The 19,407-nt window shown below is 42.9% G+C and overlaps 1 long non-coding RNA gene across 1 annotated transcript; it reads left to right on the top strand.

Moving 5' to 3' along the window:
• The first annotated feature begins 217 nt into the window (after positions 1-217).
• Positions 218-18,971, top strand: LOC120987101. Its single transcript, XR_005775912.1, has 3 exons — positions 218-436; positions 16,671-16,674; positions 18,961-18,971. It is a non-coding gene; the product is annotated as an uncharacterized LOC120987101 (long non-coding RNA).
• The last annotated feature ends 436 nt before the right edge of the window (positions 18,972-19,407 follow it).

Here is a 19,407-nt window from a genome sequence, read left to right as displayed (position 1 = left end):
AGGTTAGCGAGTGGGCGGACGGGGAGGACCTTTGAGGTTGGGGGTGGCAGAGGGGAAAGGAGCCATTGTGCTAGGTTATGGAGTCGCCCCGACTGCTGGTTAGCAGAGGGGGGGACTACTTAGGGCGGGGGGGGTATTATTGGATGAGGGAGAGGGGCTCATTGTTTTTTTTTTTTTTCTCTCTTCCCTCTCTGCTAGATGGTTTGGATTATTTCGTTGAATGTGAGAGGTTTACGAGAGAGAGTAAAGAGATATGCTATCCTTGAGTGGATGAAGAGGTTCCTGCCAGCCATCATCTGCCTCCAAGAGACACACCTGGATAAGGAATCTCTAAGGTGGTTGGAGAAGAGATGGATAGTGGATGGGTACCACTCCGTATATACCACTTATTCTAGAGGGGTCTCAATTTTGATACACAATAAGATTAAATTTGAGTGTGTTGCATATGAGGCTGATGACTACGGCAGGTACCTCTTTTTACATTGTAATATAGAAGGGGTTAAAATGGTAATTGCGAATATATATATTCCACCACCATATAAGCCAGATGTCTTATATCAATTGCATAGATTCATGTTGAATAGACCGGAATGTAGCATGATTGGAGACTATAATGCGGTAATGGAGCCACTCAGGGATAGAATGTCTAGCAGAGGGGGAAGAACACAAAAAGTAGATTTTTTTAAACTAGCCCAGGAATTTAATTGGATTGATGTTTGGCGCTTTCAGAACCCGGAAGAAACCATGTATTCCTGTTATTCTAAAACACATCAAACTTGGTCAAGAATAGATATGGTCCTGGGAAATAAAAATCTAATGTCCCAAAACAGGATTAAGATAAAGTACTTGTCCATGACCTTATCAGATCATAGTGCAGTGGTAATGGAATTAGATCTGAATAAAAATAATATTTTGCCACTGTTTAAGTTTAATTCCTACTGGCTACCGCTGATTCCAGATAAAGAGTGTATAATGGAAGAACAAAAAAAAAAATTTCAGGAGATTAACGATTCTGCTAGCAGGCTAATTGTTTGGGATACTGCCAATGTATTTTTGAGAGGCTTGTTGTTCAAAAGGGTGAATTACTGGAAAAAAAAGTACTAGAGAAAGAAGTAATGCACTGGAAAAAAAATTACAAGAAGCAAGAATAATATGTATAACGCACCCCACTGATTATAACAGGAAAGTATGGGAGGAAGAACAGGAAAAGTTAAAAATACATCAATTAGATAGAAGTAGGAAAGAATTACTTTTTCAAGGGATTCGGTTAGCCTCAGAGGGAGAAAAGGTTGGTAAAATTTTAGAAAGTATAGTAAGAAACCAAAGATGGAAATCCTGGATCGGGGCAATTAGAGATAAAATGAGCGAAATAATTAGTACACCGGAAGGAATTAAAAAAGTGTTTCTGGAATATTTCCAGGAACTATAGTAATGAGCGGCAGGGGTCATATTCGAATTCGCGATATTTCGCGAATATTTTGTAGAATATTCGTCGAATATTCGCAAATTCTAAAATTCGTGATTTTTTTTTACTTGAAAAATCGGAAAGGTAATGATTGTGTGAATTTTCGGATTCGAATTTTTATCGCGAATTTTCAACTTACAACTATTAGACAAAGAAGATTATAGCACTATATTAGCTAAATTGCTCTATATTCGATTTTTTTCGAATATTTGCTATATTGCTATAACTTAGTTTTTTCGAATATTCGTAATATTCTAAAACAAGAATATATAGCAATATAGCAAATATTCGAAAAAAACGAATATAAAGCAATTTAGCTAATATAGTGCTATAATCTTTTTTTTTATAGTTGTAATTTTTTTCCAATCTGAACTTCAGATGAGAAAAAAATTACAGCTATTAGACAAAGAAGATTATAGCACTATATTAGCTAAATTGCTCTATATTCGTTTTTTTCGAATATTCGCTATATTGCTATAACTTAGTTTTTTCGAATATTCGTAATATTCTAAAACAAGAATATATAGCAATATAGCGAATATTCGAAAAAAACGAAAAGTATATTGCAGCCTTCTTATTGGCCCACAAGCTAGAAGCAGGGAGAGATCATGTGTACTGATAAAAAAAAAAATAATAAAAAAAAAGGGAAAAAATAAATTCGAATATTCGAAATTACGAATATATATAACTATATTCGAAATATTCGCGAATTTTCGAAGTACCTATATTCGCGATAAAAATTCTAAATTCGAATATTCATGATCAACACTAGTCCCGTGTACAATACCCAAAACAAGACATGGACCTATATTTAGACCAGATTGTTTTCAGAGAGATATCCCAGGCCCAAAAAGAATATTTAGAAAAATAAATATCGATGGCAGAAATAAATGAGGTTCTGGGGAAGGTAAAACCTGAAAAAGCACCAGGATGTGAAATATATAAAACCTTCTCTAAAAATAACACTGAATGAGGCCCAAAAAATAGGTGATCTACCAGATTCCATGAAGGAGGCAATTATTACACTAATCCCAAAAAAGGGTAAAGAACAACTAGATCCCGGGTCATATAGGCCAATATCCCTCCTAAACACGGACGTTAAAATCTTGGCAAAGGTCTTGGCTAATAGGCTGTCAAAGGTGATCAAAGTAGTAATAAACGAAGATCAGACTGGTTTTATACCCGGTAGAACGATATATTCGAATATAAGAAGGATGTTTCTTAATATTGAAGCCAATAGATCAGAAGTAGGGGAGAAAGCGGTACTTTCACTGGATGCTCAAAAGGCATTTGATTGTATTGAATGGGAGTATTTATGGGCAGTATTAAAAAGGGTTGGTATAGGGGAGGGATTTATAAGATGGATTCAGCTTATATATTTTAATCAAAGGGCCAGAGTGATGGTGGATGGGAGCTTGTCCCTGCCACTTGCCCTCTATTGGGGCACTAGGCAGGGGTGCCCTCTCTCCCCATTACTATTTGCTAATGCGATTGAGCCCCTGGCAAGTATAATAAGAAATGATAGGGAGATTAAAGGTTTTCAATATGAGGGAGGAGAAGAAAAACTGTTAATGTACGCAGATGATATTTTATTATTTATGCACAATACTGGGGATAAGTTTAATATAGTAATATATATAATAGATACGTTTTTTTTTTTTTTTTCTGGTTTAAATATTAATTGGGGGAAATCACATATGCTGTTATTAGGAGACGCACAATCACAGGGAGATTTAAGGGTGCATGTGCTTGAAAAACATGAGAATTTTAAATATTTAGGTATACAAATTTCTGGAAATATAGAAGAATATGAAAAATTTAATGTACTCCCCCTAATAAAAGAACTTAGAACCAAAATACACATTTGGAAAAGATTACCAATGTCAATACAGGGTTGGGTAAATCTAATAAAAATGGTCTTCCTCCCAAAAATACTCTACGTCCTACAAAATGCCCCATTGAGATTACCGCGAAATATTTTTAAGCTACTCGATAGCCTAATGGGGGATTTTATCTGGAAAGGTGCTATCCCTAGGATAAAGAAAGAAGTGCTTCAGCTCCCAGTGAGAGAGGGTGGATTAGCTGTTCCGAATTGTTTTTTTTATTATTTAATAACACAATACGGTCATATAAAAGGTAGTTTAAATGGCTTAGTGGGTAGGCAGGAAGTAAATAGATTGGGGTGGAATGAGGAATGGAATCACTTAGAGGTGTTGGAATCAGGTACACTTGGGAAAAATAATACAGGAAATAGAATATTAAATTCACTGGACTATATATGGGTGGAAATTAAACAAAATATTAGAGATCAAAGGGTTCTTGCACTATACACCTATTTGGAAAAATTTAAATCTAAAGGAACTGCAAACGATTAGGATTTAAATTGATTGGGAAAAAAAGGGAATGAAATATCTAGGCCAGATATTTGAGGAGGATAAATTGAAAGACTTTAATACACTGGCTAGGGAGTTTGGGATCCCCCAAAAGGATATGTATAAATATTTTCAGCTTAAGAATGCGTTGTGGACAGTGGTGCAGGAGGATAAATATAGAAGGGAAAAATCAGATAGATTGTATAAATTTACCAACGGAGGTGAAAGAGGAGGAACAACCGCAAAAAGATACAGGATTTTGATGGAGGGAAAGAAAAAACGGATTATAATACTTGCCGGGAAAAAATGGGAAAAAGAACTACAATCTTTTACGGAAGAGAAATGAAAAGATGCTCTTAGAAGTTATGCTAGGGTCTCGGATAGGGGTTCACATAAGATATCACATTTTTTATATTTCATAGATTACACCGATCCCCATGGATGTTGAAAAAAAAAGAAAAAAAAAAGAGGAAAACATTTTTTGTAATTATTAATTGGTAATATGGACATGTTTTTATGTGTTTTTGGGTACAAATGTACCTATCTTTATGAAGTTGAAATAAAAATATAAAGAAAAAAAAAACATGATTCCTCCCTGTTTCTTGCTTGTGGGCCAATGACTCATTGGCCCACAAGCAAAAAGCATGGAACAATCATGACTTTAAATGGGAAAAATTATGAATATTCTAAAAAACTAATATGTAGCACTATATCGAATATATTAGTTTTTTTGAATATTCATAATATTCTAAATCAAGATTATATAGCAATATAGCGAATATTCGAAAAAAAACAAATGTAGAGCAATTTAGCTAATATAGTGCTATAATCTTCTTTGTCTAATAGTTGTAATTTTTTTCTCATCTGAAGTTCAGATTGGAAAAAAATTTCAACAATTGAAAAAAAGATTATAGCACTATATTAGCTAAATTGCTCTACATTAGTTTTTTTCTAATATTGGCTGTATTGCTATATATTTTTGTTTTTAGAATATTACGAATATTAAAAAAAACTAATATATTCGAATATATTGGCCCACAAGCAAGAAGCAGGGAGGAATCATGTTTTTGCTCGGCAATTGAAAAATTTACGATAAATATTCGCATATTACGCGATCATTACCTTGTCGATTTTTCGAGTAAAAAAAATCATAGAATATAAAGAATATTCTACAAAATATTCGCGAAATATCGTGAATTCGAATATGACGACTGCCGCTCATCACTACTGAGCAAGTACAGGCGCTAGTCAATTGGGTGGCCGACAGTGGATCCAGCACGTTCACATTATCTCCCACCCAACCTTCTGCAGAAAGCGCACAGGTGGCGCCTGAAACCCATGCCCATCAGTCTGTCACATCACCCCCGAGCATATCGTGGAACCTGTCTGAGCCTCAAGTCATGCAGCAGTCTCTTATGCTGTTTGAAGACTCTGCTGGCAGGGTTTCCCAAGGGCATCCACCTAGCCCTTCCCCAGGGGTGGAAGACATAGAATGCACTGACACACAACCACTTATGTTTCCTGATGAGGACATGGGAATACCACCTCAGCACGTCTCTGATGATGGCGAAACACAGGTGCCAACTGCTGCGTCTTTCTGCAGTGTACAGACCGAAAAGGAGGTCAGGGAGGAAGACTGGGTGGAAGACGATGCAGGGGACGATAAGGTCCTAGACCCCACATGGAATGAAGGTCGTGCCACTGACTTTCAGAGTTTGGAGGAAGAGGCAGTGGTGAGACCGAGCCAACAGCGTAGCAAAAGCGGGAGCAGGGTGCAAAAGCAGAGCAGCCGTCGCCAAAACTGTTTGCCTGCTACTGGCCACCGTCACCAGGGACCGAGCACCCCAAAGGCAGGTTCAAGGAGTTCCCTGGCATGGCACTTAGTCACACAATGTGCTGACGACAAGACCCGAGTGGTTTGCACGCTGTGCCATCAGAGCCTGAAGCGTGGCATTAACGTTCTGAACCTTAGCACAACCTGCATGACCAGGCATCTACATGCGAGACACGGGCTGCAGTGGAGTAAGCACCTTCAAAACCAAAAAAAGGGCTCAGGCCCCTCCTGCTCCCTCTTCTGCTGCTGCCTCAGCCTCTTCCTCCGCTTCTGGAGGAACGTTGGCACCTGCCGCCCAGCAAACAGAGGATGTGCCACCAACACCACCTCCGTCACCAAGCATCTCCACCATGTCACACGGAAGCGTTCAGCCCTCCATCTCACAAACCTTTGAGAGAAAGTGTAAATTCCCACCTAGCCACCCTCGATCCCTGGCACTGAATGCCAGCATTTCTAAACTACTGGCCTTTGAAATGCTGTCATTCAGGCTGGTGGAGACAGACAGCTTCAAACAGCTCATGTCGCTTGCTGTCCCACAGTACGTCGTTCCCAGCCGCCACTACTTCTCCAGGAGAGCCGTGCCCTCTCTGCACAACCAAGTATCGGATAAAATCAAGTGTGCACTGCGCAACGCCATCTGTTGCAAGGTCCACCTAACCACAGATACGTGGACCAGTAAGCACGGCCAGGGAAGCTATATCTCCCTAACTGCACACTAGGTAAATGTAGTAGCGGCTGGGCCCCAGGCGGAGAGCTGTTTGGCGCACGTCCTTCCGCCGCCAAGGATCGCAGGGCATCATTCTTTGCTGCCTGTTGCCTCCTCGGCTTCCTCCTCCTCTTCTACCATCTCCTCATCCGGTCAGCGACAGACCTTCACCACCAACTTCAGCACAGCCAGGGGTAAACGTCAGCAGGCCGTTCTGAAACTGATGTGTTTGGGGGACAGGCCCCACACCGCACAGGAGTTGTGGCGGGGTATAGAACAACAGACCGACGAGTGGTTGCTGCCAGTGAGCCTCAAGCCAGGCCTGGTGGTGAGCGATAATGGGCAAAATCTCGTTGCAGCTCTGGGACTAGCCGGTTTGACGCACATCCCTTGCCTGGCGCATGTGCTGAATTTGGTGGTGCAGAAATTAATTCACAACTACCCCGACATGTCAGAGCTGCTGCTTAAAGTGCGGGCCGTCTGTGCACGCTTCCGGCGTTCTCATCCTGCTGCCGCTCGGCTGTCTGCTCTACAGCGTAACTTCGGCCTTCCCGCTCACCGCCTCATATGCGACGTGCCCACCAGGTGGAACTCCACCTTGCACATGCTGGGGAGACTGTGCGAGCAGCAGCAGGCCATAGTGGAGTTTCAGCTGCAGCGCGCACGGGTGAGTCGCACTGCGGAACAGCACCACTTCACCACCAATGACTGGGCCTCCATGCGAGACCTGTGTGTCCTGTTGCACTGTTTCGAGTACTCCACCAACATGGCTAGTGGCGATGACGCCGTTATCAGCGTTACAATACCACTTCTATGTCTCTTTGATAAAACACTTAGGGCGACGATGGAAGAGGATGTGGCCCAGGACGAGGAGGAGGAAGAAGAGAGGTCATCTCTAACACTTTCAGGCCAGTCTTTTAGAAGTGGCTCAGAAAGAGGATTTTTGCAACAGCAGAGGCCAGGTACAAATTTGGCCAGCCAGGGCCCACTACTGGAGGACGAGGAGGAGGAGGATGAGGAGGAGAAGGATGGGGATGAAGCATGTTCACAGCGGGGTGGCATCCAACACAGCTCGGGCCCATCACTGGTGCGTGGCTGGGGGGATACGGAGGACGCAGATGATACGCCTCCCACAGAGGACAGCTTGTCCTTACCTCTGGGCAGCCTGGCACACATGAGCGACTACATGCTGCAGTGCCTGCGCAAAGACAGCAGAGTTGCCCACATTTTAACGTGTGTGGGAGACTTTCGCCAATATATTCCTGTCAGGAAAATATCGGAGCCCATCATTGCACCACGTCACGGTCACTCAGCATGGCAAAGGGTCCTACCACTACGCTACCTATGGTGTGAACACAGTCTGAAGGCGATGTAATCCAGCTCGCAGCCAGGCTTCCACACAAACGCCTAGCAGGACAACTAGTGCAATGTGAACAAAGCTAAGACTGCAAGCCACGCCCATATCAGACCCTGTGATGGAGGTCACCAGGTGCAAAAGAGTGTTTGAATGCCAGGTAACGGCACATACACTACATATAGAACAAGACAAAAACACAGAAATATAGTGGCAATACTGGAGGAGCGGCTCAACCCCTAACACTGTAGCGTGTTTTACATTGGGGGAGCAGCCCCACCGCATGTGGACCGCAGCAAACGACTATCCCCAGCAAAAAATGCATACGGTGGAGGATGTCGGCGCGGTCCACATGCACCACAAGAGCATCCTACACAAAACGGAGCATTGACTACTGGGTGGCCACCCTGCTGGATACCTGTTACAAAGACAATGTGCTGTCCTTAATTCCCTCATTGGAGCGTGATCGGAAGATGCGTGACTACAGGCTCACGCTGGTAGACGCGCTCCTGAGAGCATTCTTGACTGATGCCGGGGGACAAGTGGAAGCACAAGGCGAAGGCAGGGGAGGAGGAAGAGGTCGCCAACGCAGCTGTGTCAGAGCCAGCACCTCAGAAGGCAGGGTTAGCATGGCCGACATCTGGAAAAGCTTTGTCACCTCGCCGCAACAACCGGCCCCAACTGCTGATATGGAGCGTGTTAGCAGGAGGCAGCATTTGAACAACATGGTGGAACAGTACCTGTACACAAGCCTACATGTACTGACTGATGGTTCTGCCCCATTCAACTTCTGGGTCTCCAAATTGTCCACATGGCCAGAGCTTGCCCTGTATGCCTTGGAGGTGCTGGCCTGCCCTGCAGCCAGTGTACTCTCTGAACGTGTATTTAGCATGGCAGGTTGCGTCATTACAGAAAGACGCAGCCGCCTGTCCACAGCCAACGTGGACAAGCTCACATTCATTAAAATGAACCAGGCTTGGATCCCTCAGGACTTGTCTGTACCTTGTGCAGAATAGACAGTTCTACCAGCCTCAACCATCCATCCTTGTACTCAAGTGCACTTCTTTCTTTTATTTTATTTTATATTTCCAAATATTTTGGGGGGAACCCCTATGTAAAAATGCAAAATAGCGCACATCTGTGTTGGCTACCTATTCCTCCTTCGCCGCCGCTTCCACTTAGACCGCCACGTGAGCCTACACGGCCACATCCGCCCATTCACCACCTCCTCAACCTCTTCCTCCTACATCATTCCTAATTTTAATTTTTTTAAGGTCTTTTATCTTTTTTTTATTCATTTCCCTATCTACATTTGTTTTCAGAGCATTTGCCATGCTCTTAAGCACATTTTGCTGCCTTTTACAGCCCTCTAGCTCTTTCCATGACATTTTACAGCCATTTTAGTGCTCAAAAGTTTGGGTCCCCATTGCCTTCAATGGGGTTCAGGGTCAAGTTCTGGTCAAGTTCGGGTCCCGATATTCACGCAGCCCCATTCACTTCTATGGAGCCTGCGTTGTGTGAAAAACGCACAATATAGAGCATTCTGTGATTTTCACGCAACGCAAAAGTGATGCGTGAAAATCACCGCTCATGTGCACAGCCCCATAGAAATAAATGGGTCCGGATTCAGTGCGGGTGCAATGTGTTCAACTCACGCATTGCACCCGCGTGGAAAACTCGCCTAAGGAATGTGCACCAGAAGTCTTAATCTGAGCCAAAATTTTGGCACGATTGCAATAATAAATCTGTCTCTATATGTGTCAGACACATAGGGGGGGAATTTATCATTTCCCTATGCCCCTATTCTGGCATACAAAAATAGCAAACCCTGTGTTTGTGGCTTTTTAAATGTAGCTGCTATACAATATTATAAAAAAGAAAATGGCTGAACACCATTATACATACAAACAATAGAGCTAAAAAATGTGGCTCATTCTAAATAAAAGTGGTACAGTACCTACAATAAATGAGTCAATGGAAGTTCTTAGCACACATATTTGATCATCCGTGTGTCGGGCCCATCTACCAGGCGTCAAGGTGGCTTCTGCAGATGGGTCCCTAACACTATTATACTGTCTCTCTTTGGACTTACCTAAGCCTACAATATTAAGGGCAGTGTAGGAACCAGCTACATACGTACTCTGCTCAGAAGCCCCAGGTAGATGGACGTGTTCAGTCTAAAAGAGGTGCTACCCTCAATTAATATTACAAGAACATTTAGACTAGAACCTTCAGAATCACAGGTGCATATCCATGAAGCAAACATGATTATAAAAAAGAAAATTACTGCATACCATTATACATACAAACAATAAGGCTAAGAAATGGGGGTCATTCTAAATAAAAGTGGTACAGTACCTACTATAATTGAGTCAATGGAAGCTCTTAGCGCACATATTTGATCAAACGTGTGTCGGGCCCATCTACCAGGCTTCAAGATGGCTTCCGCAGATGAATCCCTAAAACTAGTATACAGGGAGTGCAGAATTATTAGGCAAGTTGTATTTTTGAGGATTCATTTTATTATTGAACAACAACCATGTTCTCAATGAACCAAAAAAACTCATTAATATCAAAGCTGAATATTTTTGGAAGTAGTTTTTAGTTTGTTTCTAGTTTTAGCTATTTTAGGGGGATATCTGTGTGTGCAGGTGACTATTACTGTGCATAATTATTAGGCAACTTAACAAAAAACAAATATATACCCATTTCAATTATTTATTTTTACCAGTGAAACCAATATAACATCTCAACATTCACAAATATACATTTCTGACATTCAAAAACAAAACAAAAACAAATCAGTGACCAATATAGCCACCTTTCTTTGCAAGGACACTCAAAAGCCTGCCATCCATGGATTCTGTCAGTGTTTTGATCTGTTCACAATCAACATTGCGTGCAGCAGCAACCACAGCCTCCCAGACACTGTTCAGAGAGGTGTACTGTTTTCCCTCCTTGTAAATCTGACATTTGATGATGGACCACAGGTTCTCAATGGGGTTCAGATCAGGTAAACAAGGAGGCCATGTCATTAGATTTTCTTCTTTTATACCCTTTCTTGCCAGCCACGCTGTGGAGTACTTGGACGCGTGTGATGGAGCATTGTCCTGCATGAAAATCATGTTTTTCTTGAAGGATGCAGACTTCTTCCTGTACCACTGCTTGAAGAAGGTGTCTTCCAGAAACTGGCAGTAGACTGGGAGTTGAGCTTGACTCCATCCTCAACCCGAAAAGGCCCCACAAGCTCATCTTTGATGATACCAGCCCAAACCAGTACTCCACCTCCACCTTGCTGGCGTCTGAGTCGGACTGGAGCTCTCTGCCCTTTACCAATCCAGCCACGGGCCCATCCATCTGGCCCATCAAGACTCACTCTCATTTCATCAGTCCATAAAACCTTAGAAAAATCAGTCTTGAGATATTTCTTGGCCCAGTCTTGACGTTTCAGCTTGTGTGTCTTGTTCAGTGGTGGTCGTCTTTCAGCCTTTCTTACCTTGGCCATGTCTCTGAGTATTGCACACCTTGTGCTTTTGGGCACGCCAAACTGGTGGCAAGTGGCATCTTGGCAGCTGCACGCTTGACTTTTCTCAGTTCATGGGCAGTTACTTTGCGCCTTGGTTTTTCCACACGCTTCTTGCGACCCTGTTGACTATTTTGAATGAAACGCTTGATTGTTCGATGATCACGCTTCAGAAGCTTTGCAATTTTAAGAGTGCTGCATCCCTCTGCAAGATATCTCACTATTTTTGACTTTTCTGAGCCTGTCAAGTCCTTCTTTTGACCCATTTTGCCAAAGGAAAGGAAGTTGCCTAATAATTATGCACACCTAATATAGGGTGTTGATGTCATTAGACCACACCCCTTCTCATTACAGAGATGCACATCACCTAATATGCTTAATTGGTAGTAGGCTTTCGAGCCTATACAGCTTGGAGTAAGACAACATGCATAAAGAGGATGATGTGGTCAAAATACTCATTTGCCTAATAATTCTGCACTCCCTGTACTGCCTCTTGTTGTGGAAAAAATTATTGTTCGACGTATGTTTGCTATCTATCCTATGGAAATGCGCAGATTCGTTCGCGTTCACATCGCGCAGCAACATTCGCACGATGGTCTGGTCGTCCCGACCTGTAGCTGATATGTGCCCGGCCTGGTATTACTGCAGGATACCAGTGTCATGGCGCCGGCTGGTGGCGGGAGGGATGGGGACTGTCGAACAAAGGTTTCTACATCCACGAGGATAAGCGCGGCAACGAAAAGGGCGCGAATAAGTGTGCGAACGTGCAAACATAAGTTTGCGTGATCATTCACATCTTCGCCAGCCAATCACTTCATAGTATAACCTGTCTCCCCATTGGTCATGATTGTAAGATCGCCTTCCAGCTAATCACCTGTCTCCCCATTGGTCATGATTGTAAGACCGCCTTCCATTTTCTGGTATAAATAGACCTCGCCTAGCTGTTGGAAGCAGGCACATTATTGCATCCTACTTGAGAACGTCTCTGTGACGTTATTTTGGAGGAATTGCGCACACATCGACGCACACTACACCAAGGATTTCCCGATTGTACTTCTGGCGGTCGTGTTCGGTTGTGAGAACGAGACAAAGGAGCAAATGGCGATATCAGTCGGCGAGCACAGTTGGGAATTAAATTTTTCCCCGCGTTATCAGCAGAACTTAAAGGAGACACAGTTTAATTTTCAAAAAGCAAAAAAGGCCGGCATAAGTTAAGAAAATCCTCTGGTAAGTGACAGGTCTGTGCTATAGGCAATGCGCCGTACAGACCTTTCACTTACCAGTAGGAGGAGCGCCCGGCCGGTCACAGACATCGCAGCTCGCAGGTAAGTATAATGCTTCTAAAAATTGCTAAGTAACCATGGCAACCAGGACTGCAGTAGCGTCCTGGTTGCCATGGTTACTGATCGGAGCCCCAGCGATTAAACTGGGACTCCGATCGGAACTCTCCACTGCCACCAATGATGGGGGAACGTGATTTTAACTAGGGGGGGAGGGGAGATGTGAGGCCGCACTGGCCACCAATGATGGGGGATTCGGAACGTAATTTTAACTAGGGGGGGGAGATGTGAGGCTGCACTGGCCACCAATGATGGGGGATTCGGAACATGATTTTAACTATGGGGGGGGGAGATGTGAGGCCACACTGGCCACCAATGATGGGGGATTCGGAACGTGATTTTAACAAGGGGGGGGAGATGTGAGGCCGCACTGGCCACCAATGATGGGGGATTCGGAACGTGATTTTAACAAGGGGGGGGAAGATGTGAGGCCGCACTGGCCACCAATGATGGGGGATTCGGAACGTGATTTTAACTTGGGGGGGGCGAGGGGAGGCCGCACTGGCCACCAATGAATATAATATTGGGGAGTGAGGGGGTCTGCCCCTCCTGCCTGGCAGCACCTGATCTCTTACAGGGGGCTATGATACGCACAATTAACCCTTTAGGTGCGGCACCTGAGGGGTTAATTGTGCGGATCACAGCCCCCTGTAAAAGATCGGGTGCTGCCAGGCAGCAGGGGTCATTCATGTACACAGTTCGTAGGATATTCTAACTTGAAGCGTCCCCATCACTATGGGAATGCCTCTGTGTTAGAATATACTGTTGGATATGAGTTTCATGATCTATATGAGTTTCATGGTTTCACGATCTATATGAGTTTCATGGTGATAGAGACAGATTTCATGCGTCCACATTTTGGCAAATCCAACACTGAACCAGTTTCACGAAACTTAGCAAGCAGTTTGCTAACTGTAGCATGGGAGATAGGTGGTCTCGTAGGGTGTCTTGCATTGAAATCTGCTGCAATGACCCGGTTACTGCGTTCACCAGACATCAACACAATTTCTATCCGCTCCTCATGTGTTAACCTCGGCGACATGTCAATGGCTGTAAACAAAGAGAAACTTGTAAATAACTCATGAAAGAATAAAGTTACGTTAAAACCAAGCACACCATTGTTTTTCTTGTGAAATTCCCAATAAGTTTGATGTGTCACATGACCCTCTTCCTATTGAAAAAACTAAATTTGGATTCAAAATGGCCGACTTCAAAATGGCCGCCATGGTCACCACCCATCTTGAAAAGTTTCCCCCCTCACATATACTAATGTGCCACAAACAGGAAGTTATTATCACCAACCATTCCCATTTTATTAAGGTGTATCCATATAAATGGCCCACCCTGTATATAGAATCATATCGGCAAAGGAAAGTGAGTTGATGAGTTTTTTTAAGGAGGCAAGGTGGTATCGCTGTGTGTCGGTGAGAGCCCTTTTCCTCACGCTGCTACTCCTTTTCCTGAGGTCTAACTAGGGTGAACGGAGTCCGTGTGTCAGTGCCAGAAATCCTAGGGCAACTCAGAGGCAAATGAAGGGGAGTAGCAGCCGTCCAGGCGTGTGTCGCAGGACACTGTAGGTGGACGCACCTACTTTTAGTAGGCTAGAGAATGGGTGTAAGGAAATCTAGGGAACAGAAGGGTACCACTTCTGAGTATAGGACAGCAAAGCAGCACATTAAATCCATCTATGGAGGAGGAGTTGTTAAGCCCCTCAAAGATTGGAACCAATGGACTGTAAGTTAAGAGTGGACCATACCCAAAGAGGTCCCTTTGAGGTCTGGATTTGGGAAAAGGTTGTCCGTGAATTCCCCACTAGACTCCAAAGCCATGGTTCCCTCCAGAAGGCAGAACTGTGGCTGCACGAATCCATCGAACTCCAGCAACAGGGCATTCAAAAGTCCCAGACAGTGCAAACTAACACTGCCATGTACTCCCGTCCAACTAAAACTACGGAGTTCAATAAAACCAGGGATGAGACCGAGCTGCAGGCAGGCTTAAACCTACTGGCTACTCAGGCATACCAGCAGCCTCAGCCACTCTGTCTCCATCTCCACCACCAACTCAGGGATCCCACTCCCTGGAAACCAGTTTTGGGACCTTGTGATGTTAAATCCTGCTTCTTTGGTAAAATGAATCTGAAGTTGGTTTGGGGCTGGGCAAATTAGCATTTCAATGACTGGGTGGGCAGAAATTCTCCTGCCAGTGTTTATGGTTTCAGGTGAACCCTCCAAGACATTGATGTGTTAATTCAGTCCTATACAATTGTATGTGTTCCAAAGGTTTTTGCTTTTTGTATTTGTGTTTCGGTTTTTAACCGCCTCACGTCCGCCCATAGGATATAAACGTCCTATGGGTGGACGTCTATTTCTGACAGCACGTTTTAAAACGTCCTGTCAGAAATAGCAGCTGCACGCTAATCGTGCAGCTGCTGATCGGGTTGCCCGCTGTCAGTGACAGCAGGGCAACCCAGAGATAAGGCAGGGACAGTGCCCAGGTGTCCCTGCCTTCACGATCGCTGCAGACACAGCGCTCACCGAGCGCTGTGTCTGCAGAGCAGGAAGCGCTGTGCGCTTCCTGTTCCGGCCCGGCGGTCATGTGACCGCCGGGACTGGAGAGTGCAGGGGCTGTGTGAGGTCTCTCAGAGACCTCGATCAGCCCTGCTGTGAGGCTGTACAGCGCAGGATTGCTGCTGTACAGCCTCTATAGGGGTGCATTTCCACTGTAACTGGGGCTACTATGTCAGCCCCAGTTACAGGAGAAATCAACAGTGAAAAAAAAAAAAAAGTGAAGTAAATGTCCCCCAGAGGTCTTGTATGACCTTATGGGGGACGAAAAGTGTAAAATAAAATAAAAATAAAATAAAGTGTTGAAAAAATAAAATAAAAAAAAGGTTCACATGTAAAAAAAAAAAAAATCCCAAGTAAGGAATAAAAAATAAAAATAGAAAAAATAAAATAAAATAGACATATTTAGTATTGCCGCGTCCGTAAAAACCAGCTCTATAAAAATATCACATGACCTAACCCCTCGGGTGAACACCGTAAAAAATAAATAAAAAAAACAGTGTCAAAACAAGCAATTTTTGTCACCTTGCATCACAAAAGGTGCAACACCAAGTGATCAAAAACGCGTATGTCCCACAAAATGGTACCAATAAAACCGTCACCTCATCCCGCAAAAAATGAGCCCCTACATAAGAAAATCTCTCAAAAAATAAAAAAACTATAGCTCTTAGAACATGGAGACACTAAAACATCATTTTTTTGGTTTCAAAAATGCTATTATTGTGTTAAAGTGAAACAAATAAAAAAAAGTATACATATTAGGTATTGCCGCGTCCGTAAAAACCAGCTCTATAAAAATATCACATGACCTAACCCCTCGGGTGAACACCGTAAAAAAAAATAAAAAAAACTGTGTCAAAACAAGCAATTTTTGTCACCTTGCATCACAAAAGGTGCAACACCAAGTGATCAAAAACGCGTATGTCCCACAAAATAGTACCAATAAAACCGTCACCTCATCCCGCAAAAAATGAGCCCCTACATAAGAAAATCTCTCAAAAAATAAAAAAAACTATAGCTCTCAGAACATGGACACATTAAAACATAATTTTTTGGTTTCAAAAATGCTATTATTGTGTAAAACTTTAATAAATGAGAAAAAGTATACATATTAGGTATCGCCACGTCCGTAACAATCTTCTCTATAAAAATGTCACTTGACTGAACCCCTCAGGTGAACGCTGTAAAAATAAATAAATAGAAACTGTGCTAAAACAACCAATTTTTTGGTCACCTTGCCCCATAAAGTGTTATAATGAATGATCAAAAAATCATATGTACCCAAAAATAGTACTAATAAAACTGGCACCTTATCCCCTAGTTTCCAAAATGGGGTCACTTCTTGGGAGTTTCTACTGTAAGGGTGCATCAGGGGGCTTCAAATGGGACATGGCATCTAAAAACCATGTGGAGTTCCTTTCCTTCTGCGCCCTGCCGTGTGCCCATACAGCAGTTTACGACCACATGTGGGGTGTTTCTGTAAACCGCAGAATCTGGGTAATAAATATTGAGTTTTGTTTGGCTGTTAACCATCGATGTGTTAAAGAAAAAAATTGATTAAAATGGAAAATCTGCCAAAAAAGTGAAATTTAAAAATTTGATCTCCATTTTCCTTTAATTCTTGTGGAACGCCTAAAGGGTTAACAAAGTTTGTAAAATCGGTTTTGAATACCTTGAGGGGTGTAGTTTCTACAATGGGGTCATTTATGGGGGTATCCACTATGTAGGCCCCACAAAGTGACTTCAGACCTGAACTGGTCCTTATAAAGTGGGTTTTGGCAATTTTCTTACAAATTTGAAGAATTGCTTCTAAACTTCTAAGCCTTCTAACGTCCTAAAAAAATAAAATGACATTTCCAAAATGATGCCAACATAAAGTAGACATATGGGAAATGTTAAATAATAACTATTTTATGAGGTATGACTTTCTGTTTTGAAAGCAGAGAAATTGAAATTTAGAAAATTGCGAATTTTTCAAATTTTTGGGTAAATTTGGGATTTTTTCATAAATAAAGGTGAAATATTTTGACTCAAATTTATGACTATCATGAAGTACAATGTGTCACGAGAAAACAATCTCTGAATGACTTGGATAAATAAAGGTGTTCCAAAGTTATTACCACATAAAGTGAGATATGTCAGTTTTGCAAAATTTGGCCTGGTCAGGAAGGGGGCAAAGGGCCCAGATGGGAAGTGGTTAAGTTAAAATTTACTTTTTACTGAATCTCAATATATATAGCAAGACTTCCTGTAACTGAAGTTGTTTTTTTGCTCTTTTTTTTACAGGTTTTCTTTTACTAATCCATTTTTTATTTTTAGGTTTTTATTGTTGTAATCAAGTTTTTTTTTTTCAGTTTTTTTCCCTTTTGCATATTTTTGTCTATTTTTGTTTGGGTCTTTCTTTGATTAAGCTATATTTACCTTTTTCTGCAGTTCTATATTCGATCTTAACATACTTTTTTCTTTCTATTTCTATTTTACAATGGACAGTTCTCACTACTGACAGGGTCGCTTCTTTCTCTATCATTCTCTCTTTCTTTCTCTCTTACTCTCTCATCCCTCTCTCATCTCTCCATCTAACCTTGACACGATGCACCATGTTGAATCCAGCTTCTCTTCGTCCTGGTTTTAAGGACGATGAGAAGGGGGGAAAGTGGTGCAGAAAACAACAATCTTCAAACTTTTTACTAACCATTCTAACCTCTCAACTGTCAACCAATTTTCTAACCTAGTAGGGAATTACATTAAGAACCATCACGACTGCCTTTTCTTTGATGGTACTTGGGTCAGATTTTTTCAAAGAAGGTAAAAATAACGGCCGATCCATGGCCTGAATGTTCTGCTGTAACCATTTATTCCATCAGGGATGCCCCCAGGCAGCCCCACGGGTTATCACCCGATGTCCACCACCGGGTTCGGGAGTCTCTCCCGGACCCAGACTCAATAAACAATGTTCATTCTAGTCTACATTCTTAGATGGTAATGTCACTTATGATCCTGATGTCATCCCTGAGACTTGTATTAGGCTTAGTAGACCTGTGTGGGTATCCGGTCAATTAGGGCGACCCCAGATTTGTTTTAATATCAGCTCTGGATTTGGAGCTAAGTCCATGGGTCGGACCGAATGGCCATCTGGGATCACTGTCCAGATCAACCATAGAATCCCTGACCGTAACAACCTAACCACCAGACATGACTATATCTGCTGGGGGGGAGGGTGTGACATTCAGGACGGTGCAGCAATCCCTTTATCCATCCAGATTTTGCTCAACTCCCGTAACCGTAACCCTAATGACCTTTGTGTCTCTCTAACTGGGTCCTATTACTTCTTGTGTGGGCAGGCTGCTTACAGAGTCATTCCCACGAATGCTAGAGGGTCATGCTCCTTAGTCAGGTTAGTCCCCACCTCCTACATTCCTGATGGTCACGAGGATCTGATGGTGCAGAGGAGGGTGAGTATGGAAAGAAGGACTAGGAGGGAGCTGTTCCCCTTTACATGTTTATTCCCTTTAGAGCTCTGGTTTGAGTGATTGTAGTGTTAGGGAGCCGCTGAAATGATGATATATGGCGAAAAAGGGGGGAACTGTTGTGGAAAAATTATTGTTCGCCGTATGGTTGCCATCTATCCTATGAAAATGCACAGATTCGTTCGCGTTCGCATCGCGCAGAAACTTTCGCACGATGGTCTGGTCGTCCTGACCTGTAGCTGATTTGTGCCTGGCCTGTTATTGTGAGAACGAGAAAAAAAGGAGCAAACAGTGATATCACTCTCTTTGGACTTATCTAAGCCTACAATATTCAGGGCAGTGTAGGAACCAGCTACAAACGTACTCTGCTCAGAAGTCCCAGGTAGATGGGCGTGTTCAGTCTTAAAGAGGCGCTACCCTCAACTAATACTAATACTAATACTAAGGCTAAGAAATAGGGGTCATTCTAAATTTAAGTGGTACAGTACCTACTGTAAATAAGTCAATGGAAGCTCTTAGCGCACATATTTGATCAAACATGTGTCGGGCCCCTCTCCCAGGCGTCAAGGTGGCTTCCGCAGATGGGTCCCTAACACTAGTATACTGCCTAGTATATTACTACACAATATTGTCGTAAGTGACATTTCTACGCCGTCCTTGCCAATTTCTGAAAAGGGGACATGGTGACGCTAGGAAGGGGCAGATCCAGCAGGCCCGCCACATTTATCTTCATTTACATTAGTTTTCTGGCATAAATGAAGACAGAAATCTAGAGCAACTCC

The sequence above is a fragment of the Bufo bufo genome, chromosome 1, assembly GCF_905171765.1.
Source record: "Bufo bufo chromosome 1, aBufBuf1.1, whole genome shotgun sequence".
Lineage (NCBI taxonomy): Eukaryota > Metazoa > Chordata > Amphibia > Anura > Bufonidae > Bufo > Bufo bufo.
This window is presented reverse-complemented; position numbering and strand designations above follow the sequence as displayed.